This window comes from Equus caballus, chromosome 6 (genome assembly GCF_041296265.1).
Source record: "Equus caballus isolate H_3958 breed thoroughbred chromosome 6, TB-T2T, whole genome shotgun sequence".
Taxonomy (NCBI): Eukaryota; Metazoa; Chordata; class Mammalia; order Perissodactyla; family Equidae; genus Equus; species Equus caballus.
Window position 1 is genome coordinate 39,198,458 of NC_091689.1, and position 19,251 is coordinate 39,217,708.

General features: G+C 45.2%; 1 protein-coding gene across 13 annotated transcripts in view; it reads left to right on the forward strand.

The window, feature by feature from the left end:
• Positions 1-829: 829 nt before the first annotated feature.
• The window catches only part of LOC102149382 (heparan sulfate glucosamine 3-O-sulfotransferase 4-like), a 57,996-nt gene continuing 39,574 nt past the window's right edge, over positions 830-19,251 (forward strand). For 11 of the 13 annotated variants that reach the window (XR_011439619.1, XR_011439618.1, XR_011439620.1 and 8 more), the window contains exons 1-2: positions 1,674-1,894; positions 2,003-2,272. The gene's annotated coding sequence lies outside the window, so the exon portion shown is untranslated. Of the gene's footprint in view, positions 1,127-1,673; positions 1,895-1,999; positions 2,273-19,251 lie in introns of those variants that run through there. The other 2 variants (XM_070269705.1, XM_070269704.1) reach the window with 2 other exon arrangements.

Genomic DNA, 19,251 nt, shown 5'->3' on the forward strand with positions numbered 1-19,251 from the left:
GAAGGAAGGAACAGACCCCGAGTCTCCTGGGAGAGATAGGGAGGCAGCCTCCACAAATCTCTGAGCTTCCACTTGGCCTCCCTAAGGAAGACCAAACGTGTCCTTGTGACCCCAGGAAAATAGCCTAATTTAGGCTCTGATCCAGGGCCAATGGAAGTTCCAGAGGAAAGGCCTCAAGAGGAGCCCCGGGGCCGGCCCCGTGGCCAAGAGGTTAAGTTCACACACTCCGCATTGGCGGCCCAGGGTTTCACTGGTTTGGATCCTGGGTGTGGACATGGCACCGCTCATCAGGCCACGTTGAGGCGGCGTCCCACATGCCACAACTAGAGGGACCCACAACTGAAATATACAACTATGTACTGAGGGGATTTGGGGAGAAAAAAGAGAAAAAAAGAAGAAGAAGATTGGCAGCAGTTGTTGGCTCAGGTGCCAATCTTTAAAAAAAAAGAGAGAGAGAGAGAGAGAAGAGCCCCTTCTCATAGCCTGGGCCCCTTCATTGTGGCTGCAGATTAGGGCACAGTTCTGAGTGTTAATCCATGTGAAGGCTGCCTCAAGAAAGATGATTCCCTTAGGCAGCTCCAGGTACCAGAGACATTCACAGTGCCTGAAGCTGGGATCTGGGGTTCCCATACCCAAGTCACATCAAGGTACCAGTCAATTCATGCATTTTATTTGCCCCGACATTAGGTTTGGAGTGTGGGCTTGAGGGTATAAAAATTCAGGTAACCCATTCCCATCACATTCTATGTCACTGAAAATTCTTCAGGTGCCACAGAATATCATGTAAATGAGACCCCCACACCCCCCAAGCTGCACAGCACTGATCTCTGGGTATAAGCAGCAAGCCCATGAAATCTGTTTCTAGAGAAATTCATCCTCATCTCTCCAGTCACTGTTCAGCTAATACGTTTTCCTTCTTTTGGTAAGAGTCCTGCTTTCCCATAGGAACTGGAATCTGGGAAAAAGGAAAACAGTACTAGAAGCAGAACAAGAGTGTGGGATCACTCCTGGGTGGTACTGTCACCTCATTTGGACAGTTCACTGCCTAGATGTGCTGAGTGTGCAAATTCTGTCTCGTTGCCTCATCCAGTGTTTCTCTGAATAGAAGCAAATATCTGGGCACCAGGTATGACTAGTTTTGTGACCCCAGCCAGTAAGTCAGCCCTTTTGAGCCACCACCTCTCCCTTGGTTAGAAGCTCTTTGGCAATGGGTTCATGCAAAACATCCCAGAATGGGAGCTACATGCTGAATTCCCTAGTACTGGCTTTGCCATCGATTGTGTGATTCATTCTCTCTGATGTTCAAGCTGTGAGAAGCAAATTTGAAATGATGGATGTGCTATATTAAATATATCAATAAGAGCAGAAGTTAAACCTTGCAAGCTGTAGGGTTTGCATCCTCTATCAGCCTGGCTATCTCTATGGGAACTGAAGGTTGCTTCTTTAGGCCTATAGTCGGGGAGCTAGAGCAGAGTGGAGATACGGTGGCAGAGCAAGGATGAGCCGTCTTGCTCCTAATTTTTCCTCCCCTCTAAGTCTGAATACTGGCAGTGGTGAGGCAGGTGGTTCTAAGGGCTCCTTTCACTTTACCATTCATGATGACCCCACACCGCCTTTACCTCCATGCCACCTTTCCCTGCTTCTTTGGATGGTCCAATCTCTTTGAAGTTTTTCTTACCAGACGTTACTCCGCTTAGCCATTAAACAGCTTTAACTTTGATGACGTGGATATGGATGAGCACAAGGATCCACTTGGTCCCTTTGGTCACTTTTGCTTCAGTGAACTCAGTGGGATGTCCAAGAAGAAACCCTTGTGTTAGGAAGAGTTCTAAGAAGGTTCCAAAGATCCCTTCTTTTGCTAGTCACACCCTTGTATAAACTGCTCCCCTTGAGTGTAAGCTGGACCTCGTGATTTGCTTCTGACCAATAGAATAAGGGAAAGGTGATGGGATATCATTTCCCTCATTAGTTTACAAGATTGTGACTTCTGTCTTGCTAGCAGACTCTCTCCTGGCTTTGATGAAGCAAGCTGCCATGTTGGAGAGGCCTACATGACAAGGAACTGAAGGTTGCCTCCAGCCAGCTCCAGCCAACAGCCATCCAGGAATTGAGGCTCTCAGTCCAACAGGCCTTGAGGAACTGCATCCAGCCAGCAGCTATAGAAGTGAGTGAAGAAGCGTGTATTTCCCCAGTCAAGCCTTCAGATGAGACCCCAGCCCCAGCTGACACCTTAATTGCAGCCTTGTGAGAGACCTTGGAGCAGAGAACCCAGGTAGGCCTTGCCTAGATTCCTCACCAACAGAAACCATGAATTAATAAATACTTGGTTTTTTAAGCCACTAACTTTTGGGGTATTTGTTATATAGTAACTAACACACCCCTAAATTACTGTAACCTTGGTGTAAGATGTAGCATGGCTGGGAAGGCAGGCACCAAATGAGAGGACAACCTCCTTGACAACATTCCTGGAGATACTGTCTTCAATCTCGAAGACTATCCCAAGTTCTCTTAGCTGCAGTGGTATCATTGTGCTCCCCCCAGCCCTGATTAGTCTCCAGGAGGTGAGGCCTAGGTAAGGTAGTGCTGGGTGGAGTGGATGGCCAGGATGTGGGGTGTTAATCTGTCTGGAAGGGACATTGTGAGCTCGAAGTGACCCTCAGGGATCATGAGGAGTGATGATAAGGTCATTCTTCCCCTCCTCATTTTTTCCTTCCTTTTCCACTCACTCCACCATTCCTTTCTCCCTACTTGTTGTCTCCTTTTGCCCCAAATTCTGGGTGGCTGCCCGATGACCATTCCTACAAATGATAGCAAGGTGATCTCTTGGTCTTGCAATAATTCTACCAAGCTGGGCATCCTGAGGCAGTTTCCCTCGGGAGCGGCTCTTCCCATTCCTTGAGGTGTCCTCACATGCAGGGAGACCTCATTGTTGAGCTCAGAATGTGCCTTCCAGACAGATTAACACCCCACATATAACAGATTCTTCAGCGGGACCCACCCAGTTCCTGGACCCTGCCCTGGCTACTCCAGTGTCCACAATCGCAAAACCCATCCATACGCACACCTGCACTGACTGCTCACCTGTGAGATACTCAGGAATCAGCAACTTCTTCTAAATGAAGGTAAGTTTCCGTTTTCAGGAAAATATTCCTATCTCTGGTCCTTTTCAGAGCTGCAAGTTCTCTCCTCCCTTCTGCTCCAGGAAGGGTAGAGGAAGGGGAAGGGTGGACTGCTCCCCATTTTTGTTAGGGTCAGCTGAGGCGTGGGGACGTGGCCCACCACCCAGACCTCCTGAGGGAGAGAAAGGCTCTTAGGAGCAGGTGACATTCATTCCTCACCAAGAGATCCAAGAGCAACATTTCCCCCTGCCACTCACCTCAGGGCCTAAACACCCCCACACTTCCAATTCCAAAACTTTCTGAGGCAACAAGGGGACATTCTGGCTGTATCCTTCCAGAGGAACGCATCCCACCCTGCAGCTGTGTATAGTTCAGGATAGTGAGGGAGCAGATGGAAAGACAAGTTGAGCCAAGTTCTGGACTTGAAGGGTTTTTCTCATTTTGAAAAGGCCTGGAAGTTTTTAGAGTAAACTTTTGTACTTTTTATGAAAAAGTAAAGTGTTTTAAGTACAGGACATCTGAGTAAGGTCAAATACAGGACCCAAGATAAAACTGAGAAAGCCACTGTCAGGCCCCCTACAAGAGACTGGTCGTCTTGCAGAAACCGAAAGAGGAAATCAGTCAGAGCTGACTTCCCTCCTTCCTTTCCCTGAGCATAAGCGCTGGGAAACCCAAACCCACTCCCCCAAAGCACCACACAGAGAACACTACTCTCTCTTAGCAGAAACATTTATTGAGGACGATCAGTATCCTTGGTTGTGCTAACCATGGTTCTCATCAGAGAATGTGTTCTCGTGAAAACTGCAATGCTTTCTCAACAAGGACTGAATGATTTCTTTGGGGACATTGTTCCTCCCTGGAAGTGTTGGAGAAGCATTTCCTGTTTGAATAGAAGAGTCAGATCTCTGAACACAGTGCTTTCATTAGAGGTGAGGGTGGCCGGAGGGAAGTGGCGTGCATCATGCATGCAGGTGGGTCTTGGATGGGGCACAGACTCCCTGTAGGGTGGGGAAGGGGGTTGACTCTGGCATAAATGCTGGTCCCTGAAGGCCACAACTTTCCAGGGCTGTCTGATCCTGTCTCTTTTCTGTCTAACCCTTGTACGAAAACTCTTGTCAGGAGGGACAGCATCTTGGCTGCAGGATGTGGTCCTTGCCCATTCCCCTGGCTGTGGGTCAGAGAGAGCCCCGTAGTTGGAGGGACGTCCCTCGTCAGGCTCTACCTGGGCCTGCAGTTCCCCCTTCTGCTGACTTAACTCTGCAGCCTCAGGTTCGTATCTCCATGCCAGTTTCTCCTCTAGGATCTTCCCGATGGCTGCCATGAGCTCATGAGCTTCAGGAGGCCCACAGCTCACGAGAGCTGCACTTTGAGCTGGGTCTCGGAGCGGTGCAAAGGTTGACGTGAACTTGGCTTTTTGCTGGGGACTTTCCTGCCCTGTGATTTTTTTCTTGGAATTAATCCACTGAAAAAACTGCCTCATTATTTTTCTGAAGTAACTTTCAGGAGGAAACTGTACATTCTGTGACAGATACGGGGAAGTGCCCTCTAATTCTCTGTCCTCAATAGAGTGGCTCTTATTTCTGGCTTTAGATGTCCCAACTCCTGAATCCTCGCTTCCACATTCTCCTGCTCTGGAGTCCAGAGGTCTCACTGTCTTTGCAGCTGGTGGGAAATTCCTATCCTGGCATTTCCATGAGACATGCTTAGAGGCCCAGGGTTCCCGCCAATCCCCATTGTCCTTCAAGTGGACTTGCAGCATCTGGGAAGCTCCCATGTCCCCACTGGAGACGCTCTGGGACTGAGTCAGTGAGGCGTCGAAGGCAAGCTATCTGAAGTAAGGGATATGTCAGCGGGAGAGCCTTTAGGCTGGCTATGTTCCTTGCTCTTCATTTGAAACTTCAACTCGGTAAGGAGCTGTTTTTTAATGTCTGATGGTTTGGAATCTTGGGGTACTGGTATTTTTGGTGAGGAATGTTCACTGGTCAGGGTAGTTTCTACTTTGCTCACATTGATATTTACCATTTGGGAGCTTCCCAACTTGTTGGTTGTCAAGATGTCATGAGATTGTGATGTAAGAACGCACAGCTCCTCAGCCTTGAATATCTCCCTGAAGTTCATGGTGGACGTGGAAAAATGTTTTCAATTCTTCTCCACCATCTTTTGGCCCTGAATCATGTCCTCTCTATCACTGGAACTCACATTCTCATCCCTTGGCACATGTCCAGCCCCAGCTTGCCTTGTGGACACCTCTCAGCTGCATCTGTTATTGTCTAGTGCAGTCTTACTCTGACTCACTTTGTCTATAAAGCTGTGTGTGAGGATCTCTGAAGTCTGTCTGCCATGCTCGATTGCCTGGATGTCCTTGGCAAGCTCCCGGTCGATATCAGAGTGGGATGGTTTTAGGGCCCCCGTCCTTCGTTGCCCACAGATGAGGTAGCAGGGAGTGGAAGATCCAGGATGGGGACTGAATTCGTTGTTTTCACCTTATTTCCCAGAAAACTTTTAGAGCTTCCCTCAAGGAGCTTGGAAACCTCAGCTTTTGGAATCCACCCCAGAAATATAGGTGGCTGAGGAGAGAAAGTCAAATTGGGGAAGAGGCCATGTTTTGGCTTCTCTCAACTTATAGGATTTTATGGATTCAAGAACTTTGAGGGGTAGGCCCCACCTCTGACTCACGCAAAACCTTATAATGTGGGCTTCTAGCACCTGTCGGGTGTTGGGATCCAGAAAAGAAAGCTCTGGAGTGGTCATCTGGGGGTGGACCCCACCTACTGTTATGTTTTTCAAATTTCTGTTTTCCATATTGTTCTGGGAACTCCCAGAAGGAGGGGATGGGTTGTCCTCAGCCAGCCATGAATGACACACCCCGAGGGGGATCCTCCCTGCAGTGATCTGCCAAAACTTCTGGCTTAGATGTAATCTAAGAATGGTTTTCATTTCATTCTGGTCTGTGTCCTTCCTTGAGACATTTAAGAGTTCATTCCCTGAGTAATTCCTTGAGTGACACACACAGCTACTTTTTGTCTCTGAGGCAGCCCTCAGACTCTTTAGTAGGTAGCATTCTGAGACCCTTGGAGGACTATCTTCTGGGCTCTTCTCTAGGATATATCCAAGATTCCTCTTCATGTCCTGCCTTAGTTGAAACTTTGTTGAGATCGTCTCATGGAAGCTTCCTGGGAAACTCAATTCAGTCTCTGCTAGATCCTTGCTACTCTGGCCCTGAAGCTGACGGAGCTGTGAGTGAGCATGTCTGCCTTTTTGCTGAGATGTTTCTGTGCATTTACACAGAGACTCTAGATTCCTACTGGCCTGGAGGCAGCAGTGTGAGAATAGCCTCCTTGGAATGTGGAGTTCCATTTTATCCTGGGGTTCACTGGTGATATGAAAATGGCCAGGAAGGACAGAGACTGGTACATAGGCATGGGAGGACTGGCTGACCAAAGGAGGGGTGAGAGCTTGAGGACAAGTGGCTTCTTGAGATTTTTGGAATGCAGGGACTAAACCTGACAGACTTTCTTGTTGCTTCTGCAACATGTGCCATTTCAGGTGTTGATTTTCAGTTGAGATATGAGAGTCTGACTCAATCTGGGATCTATGGAAAGACACTCCATGGTCCCTAATCTGGGATGGAGAAGAAGATGGTAGGATTGAGAGTGGGGGTTGAAGGTGGGCATGGGGCTGGACCTGAGTGAAAGGTGGGGGCTGGGATTGGGAGTTGGTCTGAGAGAAGGGTTGCGGATGTACATCGGGGAAGGGAGGAGGGTGAGAATGGGGAAGTGGTGGAGATTCTTGATCCCACATCTTGACTGCAGAAGCATTACAGATTCCATTGAATAAGACAAAATGCGACCCTAGTGGGGCACTACTACTAGAAACCAGGAGTGGCCAGCAGGGACTCACTGTGCAGAGAGGGAAGACCCCAAAAGAGCTGGGTATATTTCTGCTGCAAGTTTTCTCCCAAAGTCTTGACATACAGTAGCTGTTGACAAATGCTCAGCTGCTCTGGTTTGCCTGTGATGTCCCAGCCAATTTTGGGGACTGTGGTGTCTTGTACATCAAGTGGCTGCAATGAATTCCCTGAAGACATCCGTTGGTTTTCTGAGCACATTTGTTTTGAAAATCGTCCTTCCTCCTTTTCTATCTTCTCTAAAATCTGGAAATCCATTCTATTTTTTATTTGTCTTGCCAAGAATGCCTGGCCGTTAAGGCCAAGGAAAGAAAGTCTGCTGGCCTCCATGTGATTGGTAGCAGAGTCTCCCCAGAGACAAGTCTCTGGTAGACGGAGGGAAACTTGCTCTCGTTGAAAATCAGAGTGTGATAATGTGGGGAGGAACATGTTCTTGGCAGGAGCCTGACAACAAGAGAATTCTGAAATTGACAGACTTGAATGGTCAGTGCCTCTGACTGTTGGGACATAAGTGGACAACCCACCAGCGCTACCTGGAGATGAGTTCTCTGGAGCAGACTTCAATAAGATGGAAACCGATTTAGATTGAGTCACAGTTAAAGGGTGGTCTGTCGGTGGTGAGACAGACAGGCTTGGTGCTGCGTGATGACAAGCCAGTGAGTCATTGGGATTCATTATCTGGGACAAATTTGGTAAGGGGTTAATATCTTGGGAAAGGGTGCGGTCAAGAGAGAAGATCGTATTAGGAGACAGAGTGGCCTCTGGTTGGAGAAAAGGATCCGTTGCCTGGGTGTCATGCGGTGGGAGAGGGGGAAGGTCAAGGGGTTGGGGTGGGGAATGATCTCCTGGGAGTTTGGACTCCAAGGGAGGAAAAGGCTCTGGTGGCATAGAGTGAGCCGGTGGTGAGGGTGAAAGAAAGTCAGCTAAGGGTGTCATTGGGTTAGGTGAGAGAACAGAGGGGGGCGGTGGGGAAGGGTCAGGTGGAGGGGATGGTGTTAGGTCTCCTGGAGGGACTTCTGAGAAGGCAGAGGACAGAGTGAATGATGACTCAGTCCCAGAAGCTGAAGAAACCATAGAGGACACAGAGGCAGTATCATCTTCCAGGTCCCCCAGGAACAGCAGCCGATTGACCTCCACGGTTGTGCTATTACACACCTCACAGGAGGGGTCTGGACATAGCAGTTGACGAAAGCAGATGGTATCGCGATGCTGGCCCCGGGGACTGAAGGAGACAGGATATACATAGCTGCAGCCAGGACCAGAACAAATATATGGGGCCCTGGCAGGTCTGACAGAGGTAGGGGCACCCATTGCATACTGTCCTTTCACATCCCCCCACTTCCTTGAGCTCACAATCTATGTTGTTTCCTTCTCCCCAAGACTTTCACAATCTGGATTTCAAAATCTGAGGATTTTCCCTCCCTTATCAATCTCACGTTTCACTGAGGCCCTAGAAATTCTTAGACCCTGCTAAGAAGCGGGATACAGGAAAGAAGGATTGTGTTTAGTCACCTTTGCAGCAGAGAAAGCACCTTCCTTGCCTCCTCTGCTTCGCTCTGGCAAGCTCTCCCACCTGGGAAACCAGGAAAGTGATGAAGACAGAAGCAAAGAGATCTTTTAGGAGGCAGAGTAGAATGTCCTTTATGGTACCCTTGGTAGATTGGACTTGGAGAGCTCCAAGAGTTAGGATTCAAGATCGCATGGTTAATGATAATAATAAAGCTCACGTATGTATGTTGCTTTATCATTCACAAAGGGCTTTTATTCATATATGTATGTCAACCCATGTGAGGCTCAAAAACACCATGTGAGGAACATAGGTCACTGGTTACTTCAAGGAAGAATCTGATCATCCAGGAAGTCAAAGTACTTTCACAAGGTCAGGAGACAGAAGTTCTGACTCTTGACATCTCATATGGCCACTTATTGGGCAACGCACATTGCCCAGGTCCATCACTGCTTCATGCCCAGATGTGGGCAGAGCAGGAATCTGAGAAATGCTTCAGGTTCTGACTGCTTTCCCATGAGCCTCTCCTCTGAGGGCTCTGTTTTCTGAGAGGGACTGTATCTAGTGACTGACATCCTCAGAGACCATGGACCTGGGACCTCATGGAAAGGACAGGAAGGGTCACCCTTGGAGAGCTCAGGTGGGATAGGTAGAACCTTACCACTTGGTGTTCCACCTTTTCTTCTCCTCTTGGCTCTGCCCTGATACTGAGAACAAAAAGAAAAGAATGAGGGGCTGGGACTCATTGGTCTCACTTCTCTGTTTAGGAAAGTCAGATATTTGTTATCCAAGAATAATATGACTCTCTATTTTAATTCCTATAATTTTGCATTCCTTCCTTTTATTAATTTTTAAAGGTGATAAAATACTTTCAGTTTTTCCTGCTTTGAAAACCTTGAAGGAGGACTTTTGGCTATGAGGTCCACACTTGATCTTCTCAGTCAGAAGTCCTCTGCTCAAGGAGGGCATAGACTCTGAGGCCCACAGTCACATCTGTGCTTCCTCAGATGGGACCCTGTATCCTGGGACAGAGCTCACACTCCAGTGTCTGCTCAGAGGCTCAGCCCTGCTCTCCTGATCTGCCCAACACGAAGGAAGGCTTGGCAAGTGGCACCTGACATGGCAAGATGACTCATGATCAAGTGCTGGGAACGATGTTCTCCTACACAGATCTGAAACGCTAAATAACTGAATCAAGGACTACAGAATCACTGTTTGGGATTTTATTGGGGAACCTACCAGCACACCCAGATAGTCTGTGAGCTTTAAATGGAATCCTTAGTCCTCCCTGAAGCCCTAGTTCTGCCTGTTCTCTTCCCCTAAGGGAGCAATGGTCTGTCCTCTCCTCAGACTTCCCATTTTAGGTGTCTCTCTGGCCCAGCCAAACTCATTTAAAAATGTGAGAAAGGGAACAGGAAAATAAAGAATTATCCTTTGAGGAGTGACTTTTGGTTCCAGCTCCAACACTTAAAGATCTTGGGAGTCTTTACTATGGTCCTTAGGAGAAGCAAAAGCTGAGCAAACTGAAAATCAATGGCTTTTCTTGAAGTCACCAGAGAATTGAGGTTGCAGGGCAAACTACTACCCAAAATCTTCAGAGAGGGTGAATGCAGAGAATCACAGTTAAGATCAGCTTACCTGGAGCAGAAGCCACTAGAGCCATAAACTGGTAGAAACATGTAAAAGACACTGACAAACTGCTGAGGATGCATGTGGGCTAGCATGAAAGTGAGAAACTCCTGGAGGACCATTTAAGGGGAGGCCCCACCTACTCGTGAGTTTTACTTCCAGGAACCCTACTAAGTTCTCACAGTGAAGAACCATGAAGAAACTCTGATGTTTCTGGCACGGGAGGGTGGGGGAGAAAGGTTACCATTTTGAAAGGATTTTGAAATATCCCCTGAGTGTGCTCCGTAATAGAAGCCTCCTCAGCAGGGGAAAAGAGTACCAAGCCTTATCCCACGTGGGTGAAGGGCAATTACCCAACTGCAACCCCCTGTAGCCTTCCTGTCTCACCTAAAGAGTTCAAAGGAAAGAAAAAAAAAAGCTTAGAAACACTTTTGAACGTCACAACCCAGGGACACAGGCCCACTAAAAGATTTAATTATATCCCCTCCCTTAACACCTTCCCACCACGTCCCCAGGGCTGCAGTATAGTGATGGGATCATAGCTGAAAGAGTTGCAAGGCATAGGCTCTGTTTAAGGAGGAGATTTAGGGGAACCTAAAGACACAAGAAACACAAAAACAAGGACACTAGAGGAAATTGAAGCCTCTGACATGCACAGCTACGGTAAATATTAAACACAGCCCAACACCTAGCCAGATGAGCATAAAACTTCACACTAAAGGTTTATTTATTTCAGTTCCTATTTCCTAATACAGCATGTCTGGCTTTCAACCAAAAATTACAAGGCATGCTAAAAGGCAAGAAAAAACAGTCTAAACAGACAAAGCAAGCATCAGATCCACATTCACATTGACACAGGTTTTGGAAGTATCACACATAGAATCCAAAATAACCATGATTAGTATGTTAAGGGCTCTGATGGAAAAAATAGATGGCACACAAGAACAGATGAGGAATGTCAACAGACAGAGGGAAATTCTAAGAAAGAATCAAAAAGGAATGTTAGAAACCAAAAACACTACAAGAAATGGAGAAGGCCTGTGATTGGCTCATCTGTAGATTGCATACGGCCAAGGAAGGAATATGTGAGTTTGAATATATGTCAATAGAAACTTTGCAAACTGAAATGCACAGAGAAAAAGAAAACAAATTTTAAAGCCCAGAGTATCCAAGAACTGTGAGACAGTTTCAAAATATGTAGCATGTGTAATTGGCATACCAGAAGGAGAAAAGAGAAAGAACAGAGTAGAAAAATATTTGAAGTAATAATGGCCAAGGATGTTCCAAAATTAATGACAGGTTAACCATAGATTGTAGAAGCTCAGAAAAGACCCCAACAAGATAAATACTAAAAACGTCTATACTTGGACATATCGTCTTCAAACTGTAGGAAACCAAAAGATAAATCTTGAAAGAATCCAGAGGAAAATAAACACCCTACATCTAGAGGAACAAGGATGAGAATTGTGGGATTCTCATTATAAACCATGCAAGCAAGAAGAGAGTGGAGTGAAATATTTAAAGTGTTGAAAGAAGAAAAACCACCACCCACCTAGAATTTTATATCTAGTGAGATTATCATTCAAAAGTGAAGGAGAAATCAAACCTTTCTCAGACAAACAAAAACTGAGGGAATTCATCAGCAGCAGACCTGCTCTGCAATAAATATTTTTTAAAAGTTCCTCAGGGAGAAGGAAAATGATAACTTGGATCTTCATTAAAAAGAGGAAGAGAAGGAATAAATCAAGGTAAAATGAAACTTTTATTTTTCTTATTCTCAATTGAGCTAATAGTAATAGTGACAATGTATTGGGTGATTATAGTATATGGATAAGTGAAAGGAATGAAAACAATGTGACAGAGGACTTACATTACTTATAAACGTATATTACAAACTCTACAGCAACCACTGAAATTTTTTTTAAAGAACAATTGATATAGTAAGAGATGAGAGAAAATGGAATCATAGAAAATGCTTGTCTAAAACCAGAAAACGCAGAAAAAGAGACGAAAAAAGAATAGATATAATGAATAGTAAACAGTTATAGACATTGTAGGTATGAGTCCTACCGTATTTTAAAAAAAATCGCTAAATATAAATCGTGTAAATTCACCAATTAAAAAACAGAGACTGTCAGTGGATAAAAAAACAAGACCCAATTAAATGTTGTATACAAAATGCCCACTTTAAAAATAAAGATACAGATAGATTACAAATAAAGACAGAGAAAAATGTACCCTGCTAACACTAACCAAAAGAAAACAGGAGTAACTATATTAATTTCAGACAAAGCAGACTTCAGAACAAGGAAAACTATCAGGGATAAAGAGGGGTATTACATAACCATAAAGGGTCCATGCTCCAACAAGACACACAGTCCTCAACATGTATACATCGAACAACATAGTGTCAAAATATGAGGCAAAAACTGGTAGAACTGCAAAGAGAAATAGTTGAATCTATTGTTATGTTTGGAGATTTCACCCTCTCTCTCAGAAATGGACAGATTCAGCAGGCAGAAAATCAGTATAGATGCAGTTGACCTGAACAGCACCATCAGTCAACGTGATCTAATTGACATTTTGTAGAGTACTTCATCCGATAATACACATTCTTCTCAAACTCTCATGGAACATTCACCAAGATAGACCACGTTCTTGGCCACAAAACACACTTTAACAAAAGTAAATAGAGATTGGACAAAGTATGTTTTCAGACCATAATGGAATTAAACTAGGAATCAATTGCAGAAGGATAGCTGGAAATCCTAAAATGTTTGGAGATTAAACAACACGCTACTAAACACATTGGTCAAGGAAGAAGTCTCAAAGTATTTTAAACTAAATGAAAATTAAAATAGAACTTATTAAAATTTATAAGGTATAGCAAAAGCAGTACTTAGGGGGAAATTGATAGCATTGAATGCATCTATTTGAAAAGAAAGATTTGATATTTCTGAGGGACCTGATTTACTTACCTGATTGATGTCTCTCTCTTTCCGAAATATTGGGAAACATGGACTCCTCTTTAGGTAGCAGAGTGACAGAAGAAGGAGCCCCACCCCACACAGGAAGGCAGGGATGGGAATACCTAGGAGCTCAAGCTGGAGCTCAGCCGTGGTGCATTAACATTCCTCAGACAAAGAGGGTGATCTGCATCACCAGAAGTGCACTGCCACCTCAGGCAGCTGGGCGTTAAGAGTGCACATTCTAGACTAGAGTTCCAGGCCCGCATCACAGAGCTTTAGCATAGACACCAAAGGTTCTTGATGGTCGGGGAGGGGAAAACACAGAAGTGATGAACCCACAACCCTTCCCCCACCATCCAGGCCAGCAAATCAGTCCACCCCTCTGAGGCCCTTTAGATCCTTCCAACTTACCTTCCAACTCCACATATTCACCATGGCATATATTTCACCTTGGTGAAATTTTCTATTTATTCTGTTACCCAGCTGTTACCTAAGAGCCTTTTATTGCTTGGTGATCTCCTTTTGGACCCCCACCTCATCTTTGAAAGTCGGTCCTGTGCCCAGGGATTTACATCCCCAAGATCTACTCGGCCTTCAACTAAAACTTCCCCTCATACATAATGTGTTTTTACCTGTATGAAACCAGAAATACACTCAGCAGCAGCCCCACCTCCCGTTATCTCCTCAAAAGAATCCACTATCACCAAAAAGCATGAGAGAACAGAGTAGCCTGTATCAACCAACAGAAAGCATGAGAAAGAGGGCCACAAGGGCGTGGCACATCCGTGGACCCAGGGCAAACAACTTGAAAATGTTTGGTAGTTCTTCTTTTCCCCGAATCCCTCTTAGGCTAGTCAGCCTCTAAAGGTTCTCAAATCTGGCCCCTTCCACCCATACGGTGTCTCACCCTGCTGCTCCCTCTTTTTCTCTGCCAAATCCCCTCCTCCCAGCAAAATTTTAAACTTTTCCATTATTTTACAGAGCAATTGTGCTGGACCATGACCTGCAGGGTCAATCTCATCTTGATTTAGGACTAGGCTTCTCTTTAGCATAACTTCTAGTGAGCACAGTTGTAATCATATTTGACAGTACCTTTAGATTTTTTTTGAATCACACCTATGGTTACTTCTTCCATGAAAGGTTTTATGATTTTTTTCCCCATCTACTTTCTATCTTTTCCCCAAAATTCCCATTGACATCTCTGTACCTTTTTAAACAATAATGTCATTTTTGTTGATGGTGTATATATATTTATTTCATCTCCCCCCACGCTAGCTAGTCATTTAATAGGTATAACTTTTACAGCTTCATTGTTTAGTGCTAAACTGCTGGAATGAAGCCCTGTGTCATGTCCTCCCTTTGCCTGCCCGCATTCCCTCGCTGAGTCTGATGAATCTATCTTGGCCGCAGACACCCAATCCTTTCCCTCCCATGTGAGAGGGTTTACCAGTAATGACAGCTCCTTTCTTTCCCTGTCTTCTCCCTCATCCACAGCTTCACCATCGTCTCTACCCAAAAGGAAGGTACACTTCAAGCCCACCCCTCTCATGTACCCTCCCTCGACTGCAGGAGGTCTCTGTTCAGACAAATCCCTCTATGTATCTTTGCTTCTCTGGCATTGTTTTTTTTATAGCAAGTCTGGTCCTGACTGCCCCTAAGGTCCCCAGGACTCATGATTGTAAAATCATCCTTTAAAGTCTGAGCAAGATAAGCTCCACCAACAATAGTTTCAGGTGGGGCCGGCCCCGTGGTCGAGTGGTTAAGTTTGCACACTCCGCTTTGGTGGCCCAGCATTTCGCCGGTTTGGATCCCGGGCGCGAACATGGCACATTCATGGACATCCGTGTGTGTGTGTGTGTGTGTGTGTGCTGATATAGAGAGAAAGGGGAGGGAGGGAGCGGAGACAGAGACAAAATGGAGAGATATCGAAAATGGGTCAAAATACTAACGGGTACACCTGGATAAGGGGGGGAAGGTTGTTTACCATCCATGCAACTTTTCCACAAGTTTATCTTTAAATAAATACATTTTAAAAATGGACTGTTGGCTGTTGTCCCAAATTTTGCCTAACCTTTGAAATTTCTGGCTTTTATTCCCGCACCTGCCATCGCTAGCCTACCCAGACCCCAGAAGTGTGCAATGGTGACTTTAAAACAGTTGTCGCAGGTTCTGTCCCAGGCAAGAAACCCTGGATCCTCTTTGCACATTTAAAGTGTGCTAACATTTCAACAGGGTTTCACAAAATACTGGAAAAGAGCATCCCCCCCAAAATTTTTTTTAAAAAAATTATACATAATATAAAACAAGAACCAAAGGAAAGAACAAAATATTCAACATGTGTACAGCATGAAACCCCTAATTTCTTCCTTATCTGGTGCCACTGGGTCGTCCATCTTCTGGGGTTTTGTGGTGTGAGTTGGTTTGCCGGCACTTCCTCTGCTCTGCTAGTCAGTTACCACTCCTGCACCGGATTTCCGTCTTCAAAAATTGTGTTGACATCTTTTGTCATATCTTCTCCCCTTCTTGTCATCCTCAAGGGCCTTGTTCTTTTTAAATCCTTTGTTTTAGCAGCTTTATTGAAATATAGTTCACATACTATACAACTTACCCATTTAAAGTGTATAATTCCATGATTTTTAGTGTATTCACAGATGGGTAACCATCACCACAGTCAATTTTAAAGCATTTTCATGACTTCAAAAAGAAACTTCATAACCTTTAGCTGTCATGCCCCTGTCCTCTCATCCCCCCAGCCCTAAGCAACCACTAGTCTACTTCCTCTCGCTCTAGATTTCCCTGTTCTGGACATTTCGTATGAATGGAATCATATGAGGTTATTTGTGACTGGCCTCTTTCACTTCTGCATAATGTTGTCAGGGTTTGTGCATATTGTAGCATGTATCAGTACTTTTTATTGCCAAAAAATATTACATTGTGTGGATATACCGTAATTTATTTACCCATTCGTCAGTTGATGGACGTTTAGGTTGTTTCCGTCTTTTGACCGTTATGAATAATACTGCTATGGACATTTGTGTACAAGTTCTTGTGTGGACATATGTTTTCATTTCTCTTGAGTGTCTAGCTAGAAGTGGAATTTCTAGGTAATGTGGTAATTCTGTGTTTAACTTTTGAGGAACTGCCAGACGGTTTTCCAAAACAGCTGCACCATTTTTCATACCCACCAGCAGCATAGAAGGGTTTCCGTTTCTCGGCCTTCTAACACTTGCTATTATCTAACTTTTTGATTCTAGCCATCCTGTGTGTGAAGTGCTATCTCACCGTGGTTTTGATTTGCATTTCCCTGGTGACTAATGATGTGGAGCATCTTTTCATGTAATATTTTACTTTTGGGGAAGGAGAGGAGATAAAAAAGTGTTTGATCTCCTGTGTTTAACTCATCATACAGTAGCTCGTTTTAAATGTATTACAGGAAAGAAACTTTCTTCTAAATATTTGAAAACACTTGCATGGTGATGTGAAGTCCTTATCACATGTACAGTTTTCTCCTTCTGTGCTCTCTACGTGCTGCAGTCACTGTGTGACTGAGGGACTGCAACACCGTGCACTGCATTTGCTTAGGAAGATTCCTTTCTGCGTGGGGTGGAGGGAGGAGTTAACTCAGTGACTTCTCAGGCTTGACTACAGGGCTGAGCAGAACTGATGGCCAGAGCATCTGAAGCTCAGTGCGTTTCCTCCCCATGGCTCTGTCCATCTGTTTTGGGTCAGTGAGCTCCACAGGTAGTAAATGTCAAAGAAACGTGAGAGCTGTGACATGGGCACAAAGCATACACCTGAGAGACGGATGGCAGGATGTTCCCATGGGCTTTTGCCCCTTAACCGTAGTGTAGGAGACGGGCCGTATCACACGTGCCAGATGATAACTGTGAAAGTGGGGTAAGGGGTACATGGGAAGTTCCACTGCTCTCGTGCATGTTTAAAGATTTCTGTAATAGAAGCTTAAAATAATGAAAGAAGCTGGGTGCCTCCTAAAGAGAGGGAGGGGACGAGAGGATACCTGGCAAGGGGGCTCAGTCCGTCAAGACGAGGGTTTAGCTCTCTCAATAAGGACATTTCAGGAAGTGTAATCATTGAGGTTAGGAAGGAAACCTCTTTTCATATAACAGGAAAGAAGGAAAGGAGGAACGGGAAAAGGTTTTTGTGAAGCTTTATTGATGGAAAGTTCCTGTCTCATGACTTCTAGTTCCTCTGTGATCAGTGGTCCAGCACATCTACTGAGCAAATGGAGACAGCCTAAATTTGAGGAAAGTGAAGGAGATTTGAAATAGATTTGAGTGTCCCTGGAGAGAGAATGGAATAAGGAAACAGCGACCTAAGCTCCATTTGTCTTGTTCTCATGTTAGTAAGCATGGGATAATTCTTTGTGGAATGAGTGAGTGATTCCCAGCTAGTGCTGGGGCTGAATTTACTGTGGCATCGGTAGACTCCATTGTGAGATTTAATCCAATAGTGATCAATTAGTTATAGGAAGGCATTTCTGGGAAAGGCAGAGAGATGGGATTTTGCCAGACAGGCAGGATTAAAAGGGATTGGATGGGGCCCATTAGTAGCGGAGCTTTTTAAATGTTGGTTAGCTGACAGACCATCGAGTCTACCCCGGAGAGGGAGGAAATGTAAACAAGAGCTTGACCGACAGACAAGGAGCAAGTGGAAAAATGAAGGGCCTGGAGTTGAAAAGTTAACAAGGGGCATATGAATCAGAAGAATGAGAGACGAGGCCAAGGGGTGGAATGTCCGACTGTAATAATCTGGATGGCTGAAGTCTTCCTGGTGATAAGCTCTGGAGTGTGGCAGTAACTACACTGGAATGGAAGGAAAGGACCCTAAGATGAGATGATGCAGAAACTGAGAGGCTGGTCTTTGGCTGGTCTATCCACATCGATGGTAGAGCCCTCCATGGCCTCCTCACCTCTTCAAGTCTCCTGCCCTGGGCCCCATCCCCCTCCCAGGACCTCCACAGAATCTGCATTCTTTCTTTGACCTCAAGTTTCAGACATTGTGGGTTCAATGGCATAACTCTGGACGAGAAGATACAAGTGTGGAGTGAGAGAGGCTGTAGTGGACACCGGTTTTGTTTTTGGTTTTTGTTTTAACACCTAGCATTCACAAGCCTTTCTGGGAAAACTACCTCCAGTGCCCTCTGGGATACCCCATTTGTGTAGAGCTTGTGTGTGTGTGAGTGTGTGCGCGTGCGTTCGGTTTTGTTACAATAGTTACCATTATACTTTTATCTTTTCTAACGTCCTCAAATACCTTTCCCTTACTTGGTGTCTTATTTCGTTTGTCACCTGTATCTTGACCCCCTCTTATTACTTACAGAACAATCATTTTATTCTATTTTTCCCTTTTTCTCCTCCCTTCCATTTTTAAAATCATGTTGTTTTTAGAAAACAAAATTGGTATTTTATTTTTCCACCCTTGTAACCATCTTTATTTTACTTAGACATCTGCAACTTAATGTATTTAATGCTCACCATCATAATGCTTTTTGAATTTTGCCCCAGTTGACACTCAGCCAATTTTTGAGTCCCAGTCTGTCTAAGTGGAGTTGCCTTTCCTCCAAACCCCTATTGTAAGGGTGGGTATGTGTGCAGTCCATGGTGAGACCCCCATATATCTGTAACCTGGTGCATAGTCTGGGACTCACCTCTGGTTCATGAGCTGCAGGTGTTCTGGTGGAGACCAGCCATGGCTCCACCAAGGCCGTGAATATCAGAGGCGGCACTTCCATCCCGATAGGTGAACTGTACACACTAAGGGCAAGATCTTGTATATTCCTATTAAGCATAGATGGAAGGAAGGCAGCAAGATCACCTTCCCCATAGAGGGGGATGCCATGCCTGATGACCTCCCTGCAGATATTGTTTAGTATTCAAAGAACAGCCCAGTGCCTTTTTGGAATAAGGCATCAGTGTGCTGTGCAGTGCCTGGATCAGCCTCAAGGTGGTGATGCCTGGATCAGATTGAGGAGGGGGCGGGGGGAACAGGACAGGGTCACCATATGGATGATGAGGCATAAAGCTTTGTTCTACCAGCAAGGTCCTTCTTTCCCCTCTTCATTTTTTCTTCCCTCCTCGCTTACTCCAAGTCATCTTTTCC